Source organism: Myotis nattereri, assembly GCF_964212035.1.
Source record: "Myotis nattereri genome assembly, chromosome: 11".
NCBI lineage: Eukaryota > Metazoa > Chordata > Mammalia > Chiroptera > Vespertilionidae > Myotis > Myotis nattereri.
Window position 1 is genome coordinate 18,875,848 of NC_138086.1, and position 22,730 is coordinate 18,898,577.

General features: G+C 40.1%; 1 pseudogene across 1 annotated transcript; it reads left to right on the forward strand.

Moving 5' to 3' along the window:
• The first annotated feature begins 21,913 nt into the window (after nt 1-21,913).
• On the forward strand, nt 21,914-22,382 carry LOC308527063 (fibroblast growth factor 12-like; annotated as a pseudogene). The gene has a single exon. The product of its transcript is annotated as a fibroblast growth factor 12-like (transcript).
• Nucleotides 22,383-22,730: the final 348 nt, after the last annotated feature.

Here is a 22,730-nt window from a genome sequence, read left to right on the forward strand (position 1 = left end):
AACCCACAGCAGCACTTTTTGAGTAAGATATGCAAATTCAAATGTTTATATGCAAATAAGCACAATAAGCATCATTTTCTGAGGAGAAAAAAAAAAGTGACTATGTTATTCCAACCCGGGTTGGTAATACCTTTAGTTTTTATTTATCAGCCCAATTCAGGGTTGAAATGTTAAGTCTCAACTTCCTCAAGTCTCAACTGTCTGCTTTCTCACTTTAAATCTATCATTTAAATAACTGGATACCAGAGTAAAAAAAAAAAAAAAAAAGAGAGAGAGAGAATAATTCTTTTAATGGGATAATGGGTGTCTTTCCCAAATTAAAACTTGAAGAAGTGCTTGAATGCACCAATGCACCTTTTGTGATGTGTCATGATTCATTCATTTTTCACATTCAATAAATATATCTTAGAAGTCTACTAGGCCCTAGACACACAAAGACTAAATAATGAACAAAAAATCACAATAGACTCAATAGCTCTGTGGTAGAGGTAAGCAGTGTGCTCCACTTCTTTCATGAAGTAAATGTCTAAAGAAGAGCTGTGAACAAAAAGAATATTATGCATGAAGACATACAGATAAGAAACAAAATAGTGTTTCAGAGAAGGGTAAAAATGAAATGGTTGAGAGTCCCTAAATACCAAGTGTGTGAAACAATGGTGGAAACTGACACAAAAGCTATTCTTAAGACGGGGAGTTCCACTGGGAGTTCAACCGGGAGTTCGACCAGGGGGCGGGCCAGCAGGCCAACTGTTGGCGACCCCTCCCCCCTGGCAGCCTGGCCTGATGTATGCACTGGGCCTCTAGTTTTGTTATGACTATTCAGCATCAAATTAAACACTTTCCTCTATCTCCAGAATAAATAAATTCCTGACAAAATTACCCCAGCCTTTGATCTGCGGGTCAGTCCAACGAACGAGTTGAATATACAATCACATGGATGGGTTGTTAATATTTGTCTTAACCAGTCCAATTTACCTTTGCCTCCAGAACAGGTCTGCTCAACTGCCTGCTGGGGCAATTCTTTATGGGGGAAGAAATGTGTCTAATTTTACTCCAAATTTGATTTTGCCAGGAAATCCATTTAGAACTGTAGATTATTACAGTATTTAATTCACCACTAAATAGTAAGTAGTCTTTATTAAAAAGTAATATATGGTCATTACAAAGGTTTTCAGAAAATATTAAAGTGTTCAAAAAAGAACAAAATGTCTTTCTTCTACCCACTGCTTCCTAAATTGTTCTACTCAGCTGTAGCTATTGTTGGTAGTTTGCGGTGTATTTTTTTTCCAGGACTTCTTTGCATGCATACACAAATAAAGAAAGCATGTGCATATGTTATTTTTAATGTAATTAAACTACATATAATTTAACTTTCACTTAAAAATATAATTATGCATAATCTTCCTGCAGCAAAACCCATAGCTATAGCTCACTCTTCATTATTGGCTCCATAGTATTGCATTGAAAGTATGTAGCCTAATTTATGCATCCAACTCGACATCATTCCTGTTGCAATGAAAATCCGTGCATATTTAATGAGTACTTGTGTTTGTCACTCCCTATCAAAATGAAAATCCTTGTACATTGAATGAGCAATTGTTTGAGTAAATTTTATTACAGATTAAATTCCAAGGGACATATATATTTTAGATTTTGAATATCTGCAAAGTCTCCAAGAATTGGTATGAAGCATTTGCATACTTCTGGCAAATGGAGATGATAGTAGTGATTTTCCCATGTTGAAATTACCATGAAATTTAATAAATGTTTATAATATTTGTCAGTCTAGTCGGTGAAAAAGCAGCTAAATTTTATTTTACTTGGCATATTTTAATTAAGTGAAGTGAGTTTTTATGTATATTATTAGTCATTTATATGATGTGTGTAAGTGGATGTGTGTGCATGAGAGAGAGAGAGAGAGAGAGAGAAATAAACTGGATTTCCAGATACTTTGCCCATTTTGTGCAGTAGTTCATGTTTAAAATAAATCATTAATACTTATTTATAGATTAAGAAAATTTTGCCATGTATTTTGTAAACATTTTTCAGAATATATTGTGTGTGTTTTTAAATTTTATTCATATAAGACAGATAATCATTTGGAATTTATTTTGTTAAGAAAGATAAAAAATCCAATTCTTTTTCCTCAAAACATACCTAGTTACATTAATTTGTTTTTTCATCTGGGTTTTGAAAACCTATATTTATCATGTACTAAATATCCTATATAAATGGTTCTATTTTTGCCCTCTATTCTATTCCATTGATTTGTCAACCTCTAAGCTATTATTACACGCTTTTAATTAGTACAGCTTAGTATATATTTAACAGGAGAAGTTTTCTACCATTAAAAATATTCTTTGGCTTTTTTCTTCTTATTTTTACACATTTACTTATGCACATAAATTTTAGAAAGTTTTAGGAGCTGCAGAAATTGAGAGTAGCCCTTTACACATTTTTGTAGCCATTAAACAGTTTTGTTTTTAATATTAATTAACTCTAATAATAATATAAAATTGAACTTAAGTTTTATGCTCTTTATCTTTCATTACCTGTAATTTATTTTTATTGTATTTATTGCCAAAAATATTTCAGGGAGAAAAAAATAAAAAACTAGTCCCTCCCCAGATGGTTTGATGAGCCCTGGTATAGCTGACGGCTATAAGAAGGGGCAGTGGGTATGATTCTAGAATAACTCCAGAAAGCTGAGGGTCTATATGAAGAATAAGGAATGGCCCAAGCATGGCAGTGAAGTGCTCAACTCATCTCAGTTTGCCTGGAACTTTCCTGTTTTGGGCACCTGCACTCAGGTCCCAGGAATCTCCTAGGACCCAGGTGAGAGGAGTTAGAAGCAGAATTAGGCAGACAGGGGGTTGGAAGGAGGAGGAAGCGTGGATGTGACAGTTGGAGCTGAAACCGCAAAATGTTTTGCAGAAAAACAGAGTGTCAGAAAAACAGGATGCTTTGAGACAAGGATGCTTTACTTGCAAGTCAAAATAAAATGTTGCAGAAGGCCAGAAACCAATCAGAGAGCAACAAAGAGAGACCAAGAGCTGACCTTTAGCAGACATAAGGGGAGAGAGCAGCATGCTTCCACGGCAACCCACAGGGTCCCCAGAGCGGGGAGCCGGTGTTTGCTTACAATAAACTCCTGCCTTGTTTGAACTCCTCTGGTCCATGGCTCCATGCTTTGATTCTGTGAGAATTCCTGCTCACCGATTCTGGTCTCACAGGCAAACCAGGACAGAAGCAAAGAAGACATCTACTCCACCTTCTTGCTCCATGGTACCAGTTAGGAGGGAGAAAACACAGTTATCACCTTCCAAACTTCTAATTGAGGGATATTCAGTTGTGGGGATATCCCCAACTGGAAGATCAGGTGGCTCCCTTTTTAGTCCCAGAGCACAAGGACTTCCCTTCTGCAGGTGGTCACTGGGACATGCACTTTACCAGGGCGTGCACACCATCTTTTCTCCCCTAAAGATAACAGCATAAGTGCAGTAGTTAGCAATCAAAGCCCTACACTATTACTGACCAAAATATAGCTGATTGGTTAAACAGTTAATGTTGACAGACTATTTTAGGTGAGTCCCTTTTGGAATGTTGAATTTGCTCACAACTACCCCTCCTCCAAGGTCTAGTGTCTCACAATTTCCAAATCATTGGGTCAGCATGAGAGAGATACACGCCACCCACATTTTCCTAAGGGATTTGCAACAGAAGCCATTTAAGTAATTTATAACAAGGACTGTATTTATGAGCTATCTGGTAAATATATCTTCCTACCACTTGAGAAACTGACCCAAAAAGGTGAGTTAAAATAAGAAAAGTTTGCTTGATGAGCTTGAGATTAGAACATAGGTAGCTGAGTGGCCTCAGGCAGCCGGTCATCAAGCAGTGGTGGCTTGGTGAGACATCGTCTGTTCTAATGGATGCAGCTGTCCGATGGAGTGAATGTTTCTGGCAACTGGTGATGACATCCTGTCCTCTGGATGGTGTTGATGAGACAATGACAGATTTTTACTTTCTAACTTAATTTCTCTAGACTCCATGGGGACTAGGGACTTGTAGTTTGCATTTGTTATCATAGCATTATCCATTTCACATTTCAACTTACAGTTTCCAAGTTAATCGATGATTTTTTTATCGATTACATTTTCGGATGCATCTTACTCTTACCTCTAAGTTATCTTAAGACGGCACTGTGGCATCAGCTGCCTCTAAGAAGCTTTTCAAAAGACAGACTTGAGTTGCAGAGATTGAGATTGGCAGCTAATCCACACAAGCGGTATGTAAGCAGTCTTACAGATTTCTGTCATAGAGAGGAGCCCTGTCTGCCTTGGCCCCAAATTGAATGTCCTATCTTAATACCAAGATAATTACCTTTCTGTAATTAATACATCCCTATCTATGCCATCCCTGCCCCAGTTCATCTTGTTAAATGGAAAATAAAACTTTAGCATTCTATCTCTCTGATGGCACTTTATGGGTGATGTGGTAGCAGTTCTTCTCAAACTGTAGTATGTGAAGTAGCTGGGAATCTTTTGCAAGCTCACAAGATGTGTTATAACGCACACTCAATGGAATTGAGGTGGGCCCTGAGATCCACATTTATAGTAAGCCTTGGTGATGTTAGTATGGAGACCACACTTTGAAGTAGCAAGTGTTTCCTAACGCTTTGTAACTAGCACCGTCTCCCAGTATATGCTTCCTACAGGTTTCACTGAAGCAATGGCTCCCCCCAGGGAAGTTCTATTACTGCTGACATTCCCTGCTGCACACCCCTTTCAGTCAGTTTCTTTATGTTTCTTGTCTCTTTGAAAAGTTTCTTTTTGAACAGACGGATGGCTCAGGGCAATACAGTTGTTAAGAATCTGGGCACTGACATTCAAATGCAAAGTGACCTTAGGCAATTTTCGTAATTAATGTAAAGTCTTCTTTTCCTCAGTTATACAGTGGATGAAATACAATGAGGATAATATTAATTATAAAATATAATTCCTGGAAGTGTTATCAGAATCTACACATAAAATTCCAAGTATCAATAATTATACATTTTATTGTTATCTGATTTTGCATTATCTCATGAAATCAATAGCATATCTACCCCTCAATACTTTTCGGAATTCTGAGGCATCTTGTCCAACTCACCTTGGCTTAAGATGAGGCTTTAGTTCCTCATGAGGCTACACAAAAGGCTTATGTGGTGGTATCTGTAATTAATAAAGAGGTCACTCCCTCTTAGCAATATGTGAATTCCAACCTCAGTTAAACTTGAAACAAACTTCAGAATCTCCTTGACATACTAGTCCCACTCAAAAGCTTAGGGTATCCATGTGATAAGGGTTAGCTAGCTAGCTCAATCAGGCAGACAGGAAGGGGGGCAGTCCAGGGAGGAGGGAAAGCAGCCCTGACCTGAGCAGCTTGGAGAGCCATAAGGGTTAGTAAAACATCTGTGGCCAGGACAACTGAGAGAGAGCCATAAGGGAAATTAAAAGCAACTCCAACCTGAACAGATACTAGTAAGATGGATATGTGAAGGATAGAAAAAAGCCACAAGATAGTGGGGGAGGAAGACATACATTTATGGAGGATAAAGAAAAGTCACAGGATACAGAGAAGAAGGAAGCATATTTTCACAGAGGGTAGAGGAATGTTGCAAGATAATGGGGAGAGAGGGAGAGAGGGAGGAACCACGTGGGTTTTGAACTTTGAAACTGATATTCTGCAAAAGAATGCCAATCAGAAAAAGCACAAGGTCATAAAATGGGGAAGGGGTCCAATTAGAAGGGAGCATGAAGAGACAAAGAACTGTAGCCTTTATAAACCTTAGGAAAAAAGGGGCCTGGTTGCTTACTCCCTTGGGACCTGTCCCTACCTGGGAGTTTGTATTTGCTTTCAATAAATTTCCATCCTTTTACTAGCAAGTCCTTTTAGGCCATGAATTTTATTCTTTAAACTTCACAAGGCAAGAAGCTACAAGGGGGAGATCTGCTCCCCGAACCCCACGTTTCACTTGCATAATGAATTTGAGAAATTCATAATTTTCTAAGGTATAGCTAGTCTGCTTTGAGTTGCTTAGGAAAAGCACAATCTTTGCTGACAGCAGAACCTGTCATACAAAAGACATGTTTGGCAGATGCCAGGTGGGAGCTGGAAGTTAAGTGAGAGAGGTGAGTTAGCACGAGATAATTCTATTTCTTAAAGCTTTTGCCTATGATTAGGTTGATTTCTTCCCCTGTATTGAGCAACTGAAAAAGAACTCCGGGAATGGCTTAATTAATCCCTGAATCATGTCAATTTTATCCTCCACTGGATAAGCACTAAGAACTTGTATTTAATAAAACTATTTTTCTCTTATAGCACCTGCTGAATTCTACCTAATCCAGTAATTTGTATTCTTATTTTAAAATTGTTATAACCAACTTCTAGGTGACTTCGATTAGCAGTCATCCCCAGGTGCAGGAACAAAGAACTGTCTTCCCGTGTAGCCCAGTGCACACTTGTGCTCTCACCGCGGGCAATCTGAAGTTCACAGAGCTGCTTATCTGTGTGCTTCCCAAAGGGCCTCCCTTCATCCAAGGAGAGGAATAGTGTACGGGACCCCCAATATTTTAGATGATATGATATTCTGTTTTCTAAAATTTCATCACATTTGGTCACTGCTGTTCCTAGTAACTACAGTGGTCATTTTCCTAAATAAGCAATAAATTACCGGAAACTCAGAGATCTCCCACGTCATCTAAAATTAATAACCTACATCACACTTCTTCCCTTCCAAAGACAAATGGAAGAAATGAATATAATTAAATAAGAGACTTTAGAATTTAGGCTGACAGAGCTCACATTGTCTTGATTCATTGAGTAATTAGGGCAATCCTAAAGCAAATGGCTTAACTGTCACAAATTCTCTCTCAGATTTTCTGGGCAACTGATGAAATATGGAGAGAGCTGTCAGCTCATTCATGGGTTAGCAGCCCAACAAATCATTCACATGTAAGATGAAGTGCCGTTTATCCTGCCCTCACCTACCAGCCAGATTTATACTGAAACCCGACTAGCAAATAAACCCAGGGAAAGGGATTTTACAGAGGTGGGTGTAATAGCCAAGAGAGGAGGCCTCACCTACTCTTCATATGCAAATGTGAGCTTTGTGTTTGCACCTTACCTAGAGTCTAGCATCTCATTTTTTTTTTTCCAAAGGCTGGGAATTCTGGAAGTTAATCTGGTCTAAAACTTACTGTCATTGTATGTATGCTACATAGAACATTTTAATTACTAAGGAAATTTTGGAATCATTTTAGAACAACCTGCAATAATAAGCACCACATTTATCACAATTAGATACCCAGCATATAAAAGGGAGTGTTTTCTTTGGAACCAAAATTATCTTAATGGAAACAGTCATTCATTGTAGAGTTTCCAATAATTTAACTGGCTGCACATTGTTTTCCATAGGAATATTACTGTGTTTTGGAATGTTTTGACCAGCATTTCTTTTTAAGTCGATCGTGAATATTAGTATTCTCTCCCAGGGAAATGTAATTCTTGCATCACTGAAAAAATGTCAGTCACGCCTGCGACTGTGTAGGTACACACAGACTAGTTGACTTTTTTGATGGATTTGTCTACTGTAAGAATTCAAAATGATCCAGCTGGTGCAATTGTCAACACGGCCTATGTATCAAATGTTGTCAGGCCCAATTGAAAAAGAGCATACTTTCTTAGCATTACTAACAGCTACCTTAATAAAGCTGCCAACATTGCCAGATATAGCCTTGTGGTTTCTGAGAAGTCAAAGTCATATGGACTTTCGTTACACAACTAGAAGCAATTAGAGAAATACCACTCAGTATATTATTTGAATTAACTGTTTCCTCATTTAATGCTTGATAAATAAGTTGTAAGTATTTTCAGTGCTTGTTCTAGCTTCAATGTTTTGGTTGGTAGGGCAGTTTCTCTCAAAGCTGATAACACATTGTTTAACACTTACTATGCAGTTTTTACCATTTCAACATGTGTTGGCTCATACATTGTCTTTTATATTTTCTCTAATTATTACAAATATCTGTTTTTCTTACTGACTATAAGATTAACAATCAGTGTTAATGGCTGTCTCCCACATTCTTTTGTATCCCCAAAGCTTTAAAAAATGTCTTGGTCACAGAGGAATATGAGCTCAATAAATGATAAGTAAATGCAAATGTTGAATGCGTTTATGTGTCCTGTATGTGCATTTGCTTCATCAAAGACAACTGCTTGTAATAGTGTACTCATATTCTCCCAGAATACACACACATCCTTGTAAAAAATTATCTAACAAGACCCTTTAACATGCACAGTTATGTTTTTTTATTTAAATAAACATATTGTTTTTCCATGTCAGCGCCTATTCACTTCATTTCATTTAATGGCTTAGAGCATAATACTATGTCAATGTATTATAATTTATTTAACCAGTTCCCTGTCAATGGTCATGATTCCCAGGTATTTTTGCTATTACAAACAACATTATAATGAACATCATGAACATATATTATGGCACGATTTTACAAGTGTATCTTTAGAGATAATTCCTATGCATAGAATTGCTGACTCAAAGCATGTAACCATTGTTCAAGTTGATGAACATTGACTATTTGTCCTCCACAACATTTATATACTATTTATTAATGTGCTAAGCGTTCATGGTGCATATATACTCCCCACAGTGCTCATACTGGTATTAACTGTAGCCCAACTAATAAATTAAAAATGTTAGGAAATATCTTTCAAAATATTTCTAAATAGTTCAAATCAGGGTTTGATAGAGAAACTTATAAGATTGTATAACTCTGGATCCAGAATTCCTTAAAACTGTATGTTTTTGTGTGCATCTTCATTTTCCCCTAGGGATAAAATCTATAGTTTTTATCAGATTTTTAAAGTTTGCAATCACTCCCACCTATACTCATAAAAATTTACCTACTTTTTTGGGGGGGGGAGAAAAAGAAATACAATGATATGATTTATATGTTTTTGCTAATTTAATTGTGAAATGAATTAATTTTTATTTTTTCTAAATTCTTGATTTTTTTTTAGTCTTACTGATATGAAGAAAGCACATTTCAAGTAAAAGAATCTGACACCACTTTGATCATTATTAAGTTTTTTTTAAAACTTAGAAAATGCCAACAATGCTCTTCCCTCTTTCCCTCCATCCCTGCTACAGTCTCCCTTCACAACCACCCATTTTATCCTCCAACCTTTGTAGGTGAGGCTGTGCTTGCTGTTTCCTCCTACTCACTTCTTTTCATCAAAGGTTATGAAAGTGTATAAAGTAGACAGTCATCTCTGTGGTATGACTTCAGGGTGATCTGAATTATTCAGGATAGGAGGGTTGATGCTGCAGTAACAATAATCCCAAAGTCTCAGTTATTAGAAAACAAGTCCATTCAGGCTGCTTGAGTTTCCTCACTCTTACATATGCCTGTGACCTCTGTGGCAGGGCAACAGAGAGCATGAGAGACAGATGCCAGCTCTTTAGTTAACGCCTATTGGTTAGAACTCATCACATGTCCCTGCTTAACTGCAAATGTCCTGGGGAATTCAAGAAGCAAGCACACTACTTTAAAGTAATTACTGTCTCTGCCACAAACATCATCCACCCAGGAATTTCTTAGATATGAATACCTTACAGTTGTGAAAGCATGTGTCAGATGCTGTTCTAAGGGGCTTGCGGGTGTTACTAATTTAACCCACGTGGAAATCCTGTCAGACATTTGAAGATGGAGTCCCAGTGATGTTGCAAAACTGGCTTAATATCATCTGGAGACTAAGTGGAATATACAGGCATCAAACCCAACAGTGTGCCCCCGAGGTCCTGACCTTACTCACAATCCACGCTGCCTTTTTCATCTGTTCAAATGCTGATAACCTGCGGTGTGTATGATGCTGCAGCATGTGCTAATCATACCCTGATCCTGGTCCTGGGCGTCTCATAGCCTCATGAGAGGCACAGGTCACAGCAGTAGGAAGGTATTCAAGGTTAAGAGACTGGCATATCCAAAGGCAAGGAGCTGTGAGAGTGTAGAGAGAGACTGGAGTGTAGAGTGTGAGGGGAGGTGTGACAAGATGTATGACTGGAAATATAGGCAGGAACCAGAATTCTGAGAGCTGCTTATGGCTGAAATTAGCCATGCCATTGCATTGCTATGATGAAGTCAAATTCCCCTACAGAAGTAACCCCTCTAGGAATATCATGCTGTTGGCATCCTTGGTGGGTCCCCTCCCTGTCAGTCTCCAGGTACCTTCCTTTAGGAAAATACTTTCCTAATACTTCTTGTGATTTTTGGAAATAAATAGTTCTCTTCCACTCGACTGTCATGACTGAAGGTCACACGTGGGCATGCTCATCTTTCGACCCCCAGCAGGGTGGCCAAAGTGCCAAGAAAGCACTTATCTCTTCATTGTTCTCTCTCTTTCCTTGAGTCTCAGGATATTTCCCAAGCCTTAGTTGCCTTACTCCAATCATAAAATACTATTATAAAAAATATCTTCCTTTCTTGCTATTGTAGTTTGGTGTCATGGAGAATACTAACAAGTAAAAATATGCAATATATTAGCTATTCCTTAATCATGAAAAGAAAGATAGTATGGGTAAATAAAGGCCAAGAAAATGCACACTACCTAAAATGCCTATCTCTTTGATTTTTAATAAGATTTTGTATTATTTATATATAAAGAAAAGCAGTCTTGTCAAGTTATAAATCAAAAGAATTTTGTAAGAATATGAGGTTGTAGGTGCTTCTCTAAAAGATTATCTCTCGGTGCATCATTAACTGATTTTCTCTCTTACTGCTCATCAATTCCTAAACTGAACACCTTAGCCCAAATAATTAGTGTAAGGAGAAAAAGATCTCCCCCTAGATATCAGCGTCTATTATACTGGGAAATAGCAATAAGATTTCAAATAAATTCAGAGTTGCAATTTGAATTTATTTAACTTGTCTATTGGCCAGAATGAGTAATTACATTCTCAGAAGACGATGAATGAATACAATTTTTAATAATATCCTTCTGCCTTTCAGGTTTAACTTAATTTTATTCTCTAGTGCATTTATTAAACCACCAAAGACCTAAAAATAATTCTAGTGCATTTCTTCTTCTGCTTTCCAAACATTAGGAACAGCCTGAGCATCTGACCTTTAAGGGCCTGTCCCTGGTGCTTTGCTCTATGACCTTGGATGACAATGTCACAAAGATGAGCTCTGTGTCATTTGAAGTTTGTGCCAGTCTTTCCTGAACTTACCAGTCATGGAGACATCTCTCTCTGTGGAGCAGAAACCTGAATTGTATTTAGCCTGTTACTTCCAGCTGATGTTTGTGACTTGACGTACCCTGCCTTTTATATTGTGTTCTTTGCCCTATTTCTTTTGAACTGTTTGTTAAGAGGGAACTCTGGCTCCCTTGCCATTTTTTTCTCTTTTTTTCAGGAGCGCAAACATGACCACACTGTTGGCACCTTGTCTCTCTAAGTCTCAGTTCATTTGTCCAGCGAATATGTCTGACCTTTAGCATTTTTCATTTGTATTCTCCTACCTTTATAGTACATGGTGAATATATTCTGATCTATGTTACCCACTAAGGACTTTCCAAGATAGGTCATAAGTGTAAATGCTCAAACTGGGGTATGATTTGGTTTCCTGACATATTTCTTCAGATATGAGATGCAACCTGGAGATTCTTAGTGTTGGAAAGGGCTAGCAAATGCATGGAAGCAACAGACACATTTTACAGGGAAGTGAAACATGGCCAGGAGCACATGGATGAATGATACAAAGTCACAGGGTGATTCCAGGTAGAGGTGTACATCAGAGCCCAGGGAGCTAGAATCACTTCCACCTTCACGCCATCCTCTGGAATTGCCTCTAGTGATTATTAGACTTTGGGGATGGCCAGGTTTCATACTCACGTGTGTGGGAATCCAAAGAAAGAAAAGAAGCATATCCACGGCCCCTTCCAGAAACTGGACAGAGGTTAGACATTCCTGTCCCCTCAGGTCTTATGTGACCTGAGCATGACCAGTCAGATGACTCTGTCTCATTCTGAGGGTTTGAAGCAAAAGAAGGGTCAATGAAGCCTTTCATGGACCCTGCAGTGGAACGGGAAGTCCCCAGTGGTGTGGTGACAAGGGTTCAGAGGACTAGAGTCCAGCAACAACAGGATAACTAGCGGTGATGCCAGCTACAGCTGTACAACCAGCCATCGGGACGTCCCGCTGTCTCGGCTCAGCCTGGCTTGGCTCTTGCCATAGCCTGTCTCTGGCTTCCTGTAGTTTCTGTGAGGTATGCCCATAATTCAACACTCATGTTCCATTTAAGTAGACCAGAGTTCGTTTTCTTATCTGTGACAAATAGAGTAGCTGTGATAAACCCATTAGGGATGCTGCGGCTAATTTCCTTGGCACCTTGATGGTTTCAGATCTCACTTTTAAAATATATTTTTATTGATTTCAGAGAGAGGAAGGGAGAGGGAGAAATAGAAACATCAATGATGAGAAAGAATCATTAATCAGCTGCCTCCTGCACGCCCCTTACTGGGGGTCAAGCCTGCAACCTGGGCAAATGCTCTGAATGGGAATCAAACTGTGACCTCCTGGTTCATAGGTAGATGCTCAACCACTGAGCAACATTGACCAGGCATGCTTTTTGTTTTTTGTATACTTAAATTCCCTATCTATTTCACAGCACCTGTTACTACAGAAGCACTCAAATAGAAATTGTAGCAGGAGGAAATAAAAGAATAAAAAGGGAGAGATGAATAAAAAGGGAGAGGAGAAAATAGAAGGAAGAGAGAGAGGAAGGAAAACAGGATCTTCTGTTTTCCCATTTCTAAGGCTAATCCTCCAATAAGAGTCAGCAGCTCTGATCCAACAGTTCCTGATTATTTTAGGATCATGTCTCATACTTTATCTTTTTATTATATTTAATTTCCTGCTTCATTGGTTTCTTCCCTATAAACTTTACATGCATTCAGTTCTTTCCCAGTCTTGCAAACAAAGCCTTTCTTAGCTTATCTCCTCTTTAAATTTCTACTTTATTATTTTTTTCTTCAAGTGCAAAGTCTTGAAATATTAATCGATATTTGTGACATAACCATTAATCCTCTACAAACTATGTTTCATCCCTACTATTCTTTCATTTGCTCAAGATGCATTTACTGGGTATTTACTATGATTCAGACATTGTTCTAGACGCTGGGGACACATATCACTCCTTTTTTATAGGTTACTCTGGATGGAGAGAATAAATAAGCAAAAGAAAAGATGCTAATATTCAAAAAGAAAATTCAGTGTCTATACTGAGAAACAAAACTGGGCAGCCCCTGCCTGAGGGGTCAGAAAAGGTCCATATGATCTGATGACTCATAGGCTGTGTGTGTTTTATTGTGAGTGTTGGGAAGTGCCTCATGGAAGCTATGCAATCATGGATAAGGCTAGGGAAGTCATCATGCAAGATAGTGTGGGGTTTTTTTGGACAAGGAAAATAGCACTTGGGATGGTGAGTAGAAGCAGAATTTAGAATATATTTCAGATATAAAAACCTGAGGACTTAACATATGATCTATCAGATGACATAATGTGGGAGAGTGCATTCAAAATTACTCCTGGACTTTGGCTTGAGGAACTGGGTGGACATTGTCTGGATGTTGACTAAGACAGAGGAGTCTTGGGGGAAAAGATATTGTGGGTGGCAGATGGAGCACAAACAAATCAAAATTCTGTTTTGTATATTGAGATGCCTATTAGCCACTCAGCTAGCTTTATCAAGTTAGTAATTTCATAGCTGTCTGTTAGAAATGCAGTTTATAAGTCATTAGCACATAATTTATATCCTAGACCCAAGATACTACACAATATTATCTCTAAGAATAAAGAGTATAAGTATAACACATTTTATTGTGGCATACCTCCATCAGCCAAAAAAGTATAACTTGCCTTATTACAAGGTTCTGGAACTGAACACACAATACCTCTGAGGTATGCCTGCAAACAGAAATGGAAAGTGGTCAAGACCAAATCCTGGGTACATTTCCACATTTACAGTTGAAGCACAGGAGGTGAGGCCTGCAAAGAAGCCGGTGAGGTAGGAGAAAGATACAGAAGAACGTGGGATCTCAGAAGCCAAGAGAAGAAAAGAATCCATCAGGCATGTTGAAGGCCAATGAAAGTTCAAACAAGAGAAGGCAAATGACCAGATTACCAGTAACTTTCATTCGCACACACAGTAATGGCCTCCATTAGTGCACTCTCAGGGAAGTAGTGAAGGGAAAGCCTGATTGGAGTGGGCCCAGCAGAGAATAATAAATAAGTGGGAGTAGCAACTACACATCATTGTTAATGTGTCCCCCTAGAGCAGCGGTTCTCAACCTGTGGATGTCAACCCCTTTGGCAGTCTAACGACCCTTTCACAGGGATTGCCTAAGACCATCCTGTATATCAGGTATTTACATTACGATTCATAACAGTAGCAACATTACAGTTATGAAGTAGCAATGAAAATAATTTTATGTTTGGGTCACAACATGAGGAACTGTATTTAAAGGGCCAGAAGGTTGAGAGCTACTGCCCTAGAGCAAGGGTGGGGAACGACTGGCCCATGGAAATCATTTGGTCTGGCCCTGCCAAGGCATTAGAGGTGAGTTAACTAAATGTTTGACCAAATATAACAGGCTAATCTTTAAGTTGATAATTTTATATGGCCCACAAATGATGTTCTAAATATCCAAACAGCCGTTGGCAGAAAAATGGTTTCCCACCCCTGCCCTAGAGTGCGATCTTTGTTGTCCTCCAAACCCTAGCTAAATGCTGACATTTCATTGTCAGTACTCTCTAATATTTTATTTGCAGACTCTTCATGATTTCACCTATTTTGATTTTATGCCAAATTCATACACTTAATTTATGCACTTAATTTCATCTGCCCCCATTAATCTAAATACAGTCTCACAAGCCTCTCAAATATAAGGATATGTCATGTTTCAAGGCAGCCTCACACTGACTCTCTGTTCCATGTGGTCCCCATATTGCCCACAGGTAACATTCAAATTCTCTTTCCTGACAAATCTTGGGAGTGGGATGATGACTCATCCTTAACTCAGCAATTTCTCCTTTGTCCTGTTGGTTACAGTTAGCTAACATATCCTTCAACTTTTGCATATATTTTATATGTAGTATATTATACACACACACATTCTATATAATAAAAGCCTAATATACTAAGTGTTCGACCATTTATTCAACCGTTTGACCAGTCACTATGATGCACACTGACCACCAGGGGGTAGACACTCCAACAGGTAGGTTAGCTTGCTCCTGGGGTCCGGCCAATGGGGACTGCATGAGGTGGGCTAGACATGCTCTGGAGCCCCCCCCCCCCTCAGTCCCTCCCCAGCCCTGATTGTGCACTGATGGGGTCTCTTGGCCTGGTGTGTGCCTTCTTGCAATCCGGAACACCTCAGGGGATGTCGGAGAGCTGGTTTCAGCACAATCCCCACAGGTACACGAATTCGTGCACCAGATCTCTAGTTAAGAATAAGAAAACGGTCTATTGGGTCTATGACCTCCACTTTCAGGAGTCACTTATCAAATTTTACAGTGGTCCCAGAGAAGCACCTCTCAACAGTCTTGAGGTGAGGGGATGAAGTTCTCCATATAGGATATATTTTCCTCCTTAGTAGTAGTGATGGAGGAAAGGGTGGGAGTGGAGCTTATAACACATTGCAAAAATCATCCTCAAAAATGCCCTTTCCCAAAAATCTATAGGACTTTTATACCTAAGATGTGGGGAATGTATTCAAAAGCCGTAAAACCCTGAAATCTTAAAAAATATGTGTGACTTTGACACCATTTTTGGGTCATTTTCTTTATTTTATCTTCGCATCTCAATGAAGATTTTCCTTTAAGATTTTTCCATGCCCTGCTTTATAAAGCCAAATTTCTCATTTATTTCGCATCCAAGTACTTCTGAGTCTTGATGCTACTGAGCGACCAGCAGCAGAAGCTGAGAGGTAAGCTGGGCAGTATATAACCCCAGAGAGGAAGCTGGACTCAGTACAGACTCTACCACCTTCTTAGTCCCCATCCCCGATTAACTACCAAAGTGGGATATTTTTCCTGGAATATATTTCTCAGATTTGCTCTATATCTTTTTATTCAATCGCCATTGCCCTCTACAGGCCTTCAGTTGGACCACTGACATTCTCTTGACCACTCCCCCCAGTCTCAACCTTCCAAGCCATTTTAACTAGCTTTCAAATTCACATGTCCAGACCTAACTCTCCATCACTTAGAAGTATTTCAACTCTAAACTGCTGCACAAGTTGAGCTGTAATTCTTTCTCCAGAATTATCTCCATTAATCTGATACTAATACTACTAATTTAATCCTACAGTTATATTGAACTATGGTCTTCATGTAGGGGTAACAGCAGGGCACGTCTTACAAGCTAGAAATAAAGGAAATAAAAGTATCCTCTCATTGTTAAACTATAAAGTCATACCATAATGAGAAAGAGCAGAGAGATCAAAATTCACCTTAATGATAGAGTATGATGATTAATGTGGGCTTATGATGCCAAACCAGAAGAAGTAAAACAGAACTTCTGATAGTAGTGATTGACCCTGTTCATGAGGAGGTAGATTTGCTGCTACATGATGAAAGCTGTGTGGAGTATAGAAACCAGGGACTGGTTCCCTGCTTGGTGCTTTTATACCTGGTGATAACTATAATTGGCCAACCTCAGCAACAGCTCACCCAGGGGCATGCTAATCAAGGCCCCAGACTCCACAGGGATAAATATCTGAGAACTGATGAAAAATGAGGGGAACTTATAATGATTGATAGAGAAGAAAGATGATAAATAGCAATTCCTCAGGAGAAGGTACAGCTGCCCATATAATACCTTACCTTATCACAGTTTTTTGGGGGGAGTCATTCTTTCTTTGTCTTTTCCTTTTTCTTCTTTTCTTTCAGAATTTGTGAGTGACCACCAAGTTAGAGTGTCACTCTCAGAATAGATTAGATTTAATGTGGGCCAAAATCAAATCTGAAGTGATGCAAGGGGTTTATCTTCTCTGCCCTCAGTGCTTCAGCCATTACCACCATCCCAGGTCTTACAGTGTCTAATGGACATGTGATCCTACATAAAATTGTCTTGGACCAAAGGGCCTACCTAATGTTGAGGCGGGGGTCCAACAATGGGCAAAGGAGAAGAGAGCCCACTGGTCCTACCATATGTCCCAGAAGCTTCCAGGCTAGTAGGACACTGGAATGTTTCATTAAAAGTACAATTGAGGCCCTAATTGGCTCAGTGGATAGAGCATCAACTTGTGGACTGAAGAGTCTTAGGTTCCATTCCAGTCAAGGGCATGTACCTTAGTTGTGGGCACATCCCCAGTAGGGGATATGCAGGAGGCAGCTGATTGATGTTTCTCTCTCATTGATGTTTCTATCCCTCTCCCTTCCTCTCTGTAAAAAAGTCAAATGACTATCATATTTGACCTTCCTTTTTCTTCTTTCCTGTTAATTAATAACTAGGTTAATTACCATGGTATCACCTCCATCAAACTAACTGCTTCATGCCTACTATGGACAAAAAAGGGGGGGGCATCCTATGCCAAGTAACCTCACAGGGTGATCTGATCATAAATTCCTAGCTGGGCAGGTCAACAGGTCTTGTTGGATAGTCACACCCAAAGCATATAACTTTTCCATAAAAGGTTTATATGCGCCTTATGCAAGCTGAACATTGTTTCTGGGCTCCTAGGTTAATACACCATTGAAATAATCACCATCCTCAAAAGAGCACAGCATCTTGTTAACTATCCTATCATTCAATCCCCTTCTCTTTTCCCCACCTCCATGTAATGTTCCTTCCCTTCCCTTCTTAACTTTCGATGCATAAAAGAGACTGCAGGACTGTTATTCTCAGGAGCATTTCAGATCTTACATCCCAGCATGTCTTCAGTTTGCCGCAAATAAATTCATAAAAATTCTCTACGGATCCGGACCTTTCGTATATGGGCACTTTGCAGGTGGCATCTATTAGAATGTGCTCCCATGATTTGAGCCTGGCCTAGCATTCATCAGTCTAGAGCAGTGATGGCGAACCTATGACACGCGTGTCAGAGGTCACACGCAAACTCATTGTTTTGGTTGATTTTTCTTTGTTAAATGGCATTTAAATATATAAAATAAATATCAAAAATATAAGTCTTTGTTTTACTCTGGTTGCAAAGATCAAAAAATTTCTATATGTGACACGGCACCAGAGTTAAGTTAGGGTTTTTCAAAATGCTGACACGCCGAGCTCAAAAGGTTCGCCATCACTGGTCTAGAGAGTTTAGATTCCCCTTTTCCTCTGAAGCATGAGTTCCCTGGTTGTCTCTGTTAAGTCACTCCTACCTTTCTACGTTCATGGAACTGCATGCTGCTCTCTATTATGGTTCTCATCAGACTGCACTGTCACCAGCTTGTCTTTCCAGCCACGCCAGGAGGTTTTCCATGGCCTTACCCATCATAGCTTAGCTTAATGTCTCGACAGTTGTTTTGTGAATTAAAGAAACCCATTAGCCTTAAGAAGTATTTTCTCCTTTGGTTGAGGTACCTTAATGAAAAAGATGAGAAGACAGGTATGATCCAGAGCAAGCACAAGTTAATTTCATTAAAAGACAGTTCCTAAGCCATCATCGTATATTGCAGACACATTTTTAGAGAGGCGACACGAAATCAAATTACAACAAAATATACATAATTGGTTTATTGAGAATAAAACCTGCAAGCAAATTGAGCTCAAAACCCAATATACTTGTGGGCTTGATCTTTTAAATAAAGATTCAATTCAATTACTGGATAGTAACTGTTACTGTATCTCCGCCCCTCCTCCCAGGCTCTATAGTTCTTGTCTTCCTCCTTCAATGCATTTTTCCCTCTAGATCTTATTATTATAGTGTCAGAGCCCCAACTAGAATATAAGCTCCATCCGGACAGCAGTTTTTATGTTTTTGTTTATTATTGAATTTATCAGTGCCTAGAAAAGATTATCTGACTCACAGGGGAACTCAAATACATATTAAAAGATTGAATACATTTAACATGGTAAGCAGCATTCATGTGATGTGGCACTTTGATTTAAGTTATAAAAATAAGAAATAACAATGAAAACGTTAAATATGGTGTTGCCATAGACACGATATGATTTGTATGTTCAAGGTAACTATTGAGTTATTTTAAAATTAGAATATGTATTCATCCAGTTTTTAAAATAGAAACAAAAGTCATGATTCTTCAAAAAGGATTTGGTACAGGTGCAGTGGTTCTCAACCTTCTGGCCCTTTAAATACAGTTTCTCATGTGACCCAACCATAAAATTATTTTCATTGCTACTTCATAACTGTAATGTTGCTACTGTTATGAATCGTAATGTAAATATCTGCTATGCAGGATGGTCTTAGGCGACCCCTGTGAAAGGGTCGTTGGACTGCCAAAGGGGTCGCGACCCACAGGTTGAGAACCGCTGTGTTAGAGGGAAGAGACTCTCTTTCTGGGCTGCAGCTCTGGTCTGTGGACATCATCCCTGACCAACTTGCTTCTCTTGAACCACTGCAATGGGATGAGGTTAGGCATTCCTGGTTTGTGGCTTTAAGAGATTTCTAAGTCAGCATCCCCCTTGAAGTTACTCCTCGTACGTTTCCAGTGTCACACCTTGAAATGCAGCCCAGAATTTTACAATTCGTCGCCAGCTATGGATCCCATGATTGTTGCTTGACTGTGTAGCTGGAAAACAGTGAGGCAACTTTTCCTCCAGTCCATCTCCCTTTCATGAATGAAAGCGCTTGGGTCTCCTGCTTGGTATCAGGATGGGTTTGGCAGTACATTCCCCCACCTGAAGCAATCCTGAGCAAGAAATCTGGAAGGGACTTCCGAATTCATCTTTTAGGAGGACAGGGACTATTAGACGCTGGAGAAAATAAATAGCAGTTGTAGAATGCGCGGAGGACTCCAGGTTGGATTAGAGGTGTCAGAAATAACTGAGGTGTTCCTTTAAGGGCGACTGGAGGAAAATAAAGAGACTTGAGCTGTTTGTCGTACCTGAAAGCACTTTAAATGGAGAACGGCAACGTTAACACTTATTTATAAGGTTAGTTAAAGAATTAAATTGAATTTTCATTGGATTCCGTGATAGCTCTTTCCATGGACTTAGCCTATATTTTATTGCATTTCATTCTAAGACCATCTTTTGACCAAATGAGCTTGTCCAATATAAAATATTTCAAAGTCAGCCCGACCTTCTTCTAAAAGATGTTTATTCCTGTTCATTACCATAATGAATAGGTACATATTTCATCCACTTCCTGGGAACAGAGACCCACTGCTTAGCTACATCATCATAATAATTGCAGTTATTTAATGCCCATGTGCTATGCACTGTGGATACATAATCATAACATCATGTGATCTTCACTAACATTTGGGAAAGAGACAATAGTTTCTGCAATTTATCAATGAAGATCGGGGGGGGGGGGTGTTAAATGACTTGCATCTGGATAGAAAACTTATTGGAGGCTAAGCTAATGCTCAAAGTCAGAGCTGTTTGATTGGTGGTACTCAGTACTCAGGAGTAAGATGCAACCAGGCATATACATCAGAATCACATGCGAGCCTTCCTGAAATGCATAGTTCAGGGCCCATCACAGACTACGTGGGCTCGGGACACTGAAAAAGCTGCCTGTGTTGCTACAGACCTCTGCTGTCTGGGAGGAATCCAAATCCCATCCCTTAAATGCCCATGTGCACAAATACTGCTGAAGGGAGCGGTCCAGGCGTGCATTACTTACCCAGGGCACAGGCCCCCAGGCTAGGCTTCTACTTGTCCTGTCGCTATTTAGTACACAAGGGGTTTAAACGGAAACTATTCTTCTTACCACTAAGGAGTAGCCAGGGCCAAAGGCTTAGGACCACGTTTTGTTTACTCTAGGTGGTTGACAACCAGTCCTCTGGGCAACAGAAGACTCCCAAATGAGATTGAAAAGGTTATTTTTTGAGGAGACATTAGGTCATTTTCTTGAATAAAGTTCTGGGAAATTAAAAAATGTTAGACTGGTTTCCCTTCCCTTCCATTCCGGAGAGTCACTGGTGCCTGAGCAGCAGACCGAGAGAGGCCATGGTTAGAAGAAGGTACTACCTTCCTGCAGGCGTGCCCTTTGAGCAGGATTCTCACGCTCAGTCACTCTCCTCATCCAGCATCCACCGCCCCAGCTGACAGCAGGAGCAGAAGGGGTGCCCTGAGTCAAGAGTCTAGAAGGCCAGGGACTGTGCGACACCCTCCCCTATCCTCACCTCCCCGCCGCCCGGGAGTGGGGCAGCACCTGGAAAGGAACACCCACCCAGACTCCCTCCCTCCCGCCTGCAGACCAGCTGCCTCTTAGAAAAGTCCTAAAGTGTCACATCCCACTGGGATGTGGCAGTGCCTGAGGCTCCCCAGGGGGACTGCCCCGGCCCAGCCTCACTTCCCCCTCCCCTGCCTGCTGTGGCCATCAGCCTGTTGGGCTCCTGTCCTGCATCCAGGGTCCTGCACGTGGGGGTGTGAACTGCTAGGCACCTGGGACATCTGGGACGTGCACACCATAAGGTCTGGAGCCCGCTTTTCAGCACAGGCCGCCTTTTGGTTGGACAATTAGTGGAGGTGGGCAGGGACTTGACCAACCCTACACAGAAGCTTCTCCTGAAGATGCTAAGCTTTCTTGGAAGAAAGGAACGCCTGTGTTGCAGGGTCTCTGTGGAAGGAGCCTGGGGACCAGCAACAGCCCAAGTGAACCCCAGCTGGAGGGAACGGTGACACGTTTATTCAGCCAGCAGGGATGTTTCCTGCTGATGCACCCAGATGGTACCTTTGAGGGGACCAAGGACACAAACAGCTACTCATCCTCTTCAATCTAATTCCCCTCTCTCTCTCTCTCTCTCTCTCTCTCTCTCTCTCTCTCTCTCTTGTGTGTGTGTGTCTGTGTGTGGCTATCCAAAGGGTGAAAGCTCCCTCTGCAGCTCAGATGTTCTCACTCCTGAATGCAAATTTAAGGAATCTGTGTTTGAAAACTACTACATGATCTATTCTTTCACTCTGTACCATCAGCAGGAATCAGGCCGAGCATGGTGCCTGAGACCAAATAAAGAAGGCCAAATTATGAAGGGGAACAGAGTGATGAAAAACAAACCCTCATCACATTTTGTACCAAAACCTATTGAGCCATCACTCCATGAAACTGGAAAAACAAGAGCAATCGAGGAAAGTTCTGGAATGCCAACCATGAATGGAGGCAAAGTCATGAATCAAGATTCAACATAGCTAAGAACTCTTTCCTTCGTCCCTCTCTCATCCTTTTCTTCCCTCCCCCTTTCCCATTTCCTTCCAATAAATCCACCCACGGAGAGAAAAATAAAATGGCCATGCAGGGGGAAAAATCTCCCAGGGTGCACTATTAACAGAAAAGAAATGTATGAAAATTAGTTAAGCAAAAGGCAGGGAGTCACCTCTGGGAGCTTCTCCCAGGGGAGAGAATCTAACTAGGGACGACTTATGCAGCCATTGATTTGGTAAGTAAACATTTACTAAGCATCTTCTTTATATTGTACTATGTCCCTAGGATGCAAAGGTAACTAATTGGCTTAGTTAACAGGAAGGAGAAAAGGTCTT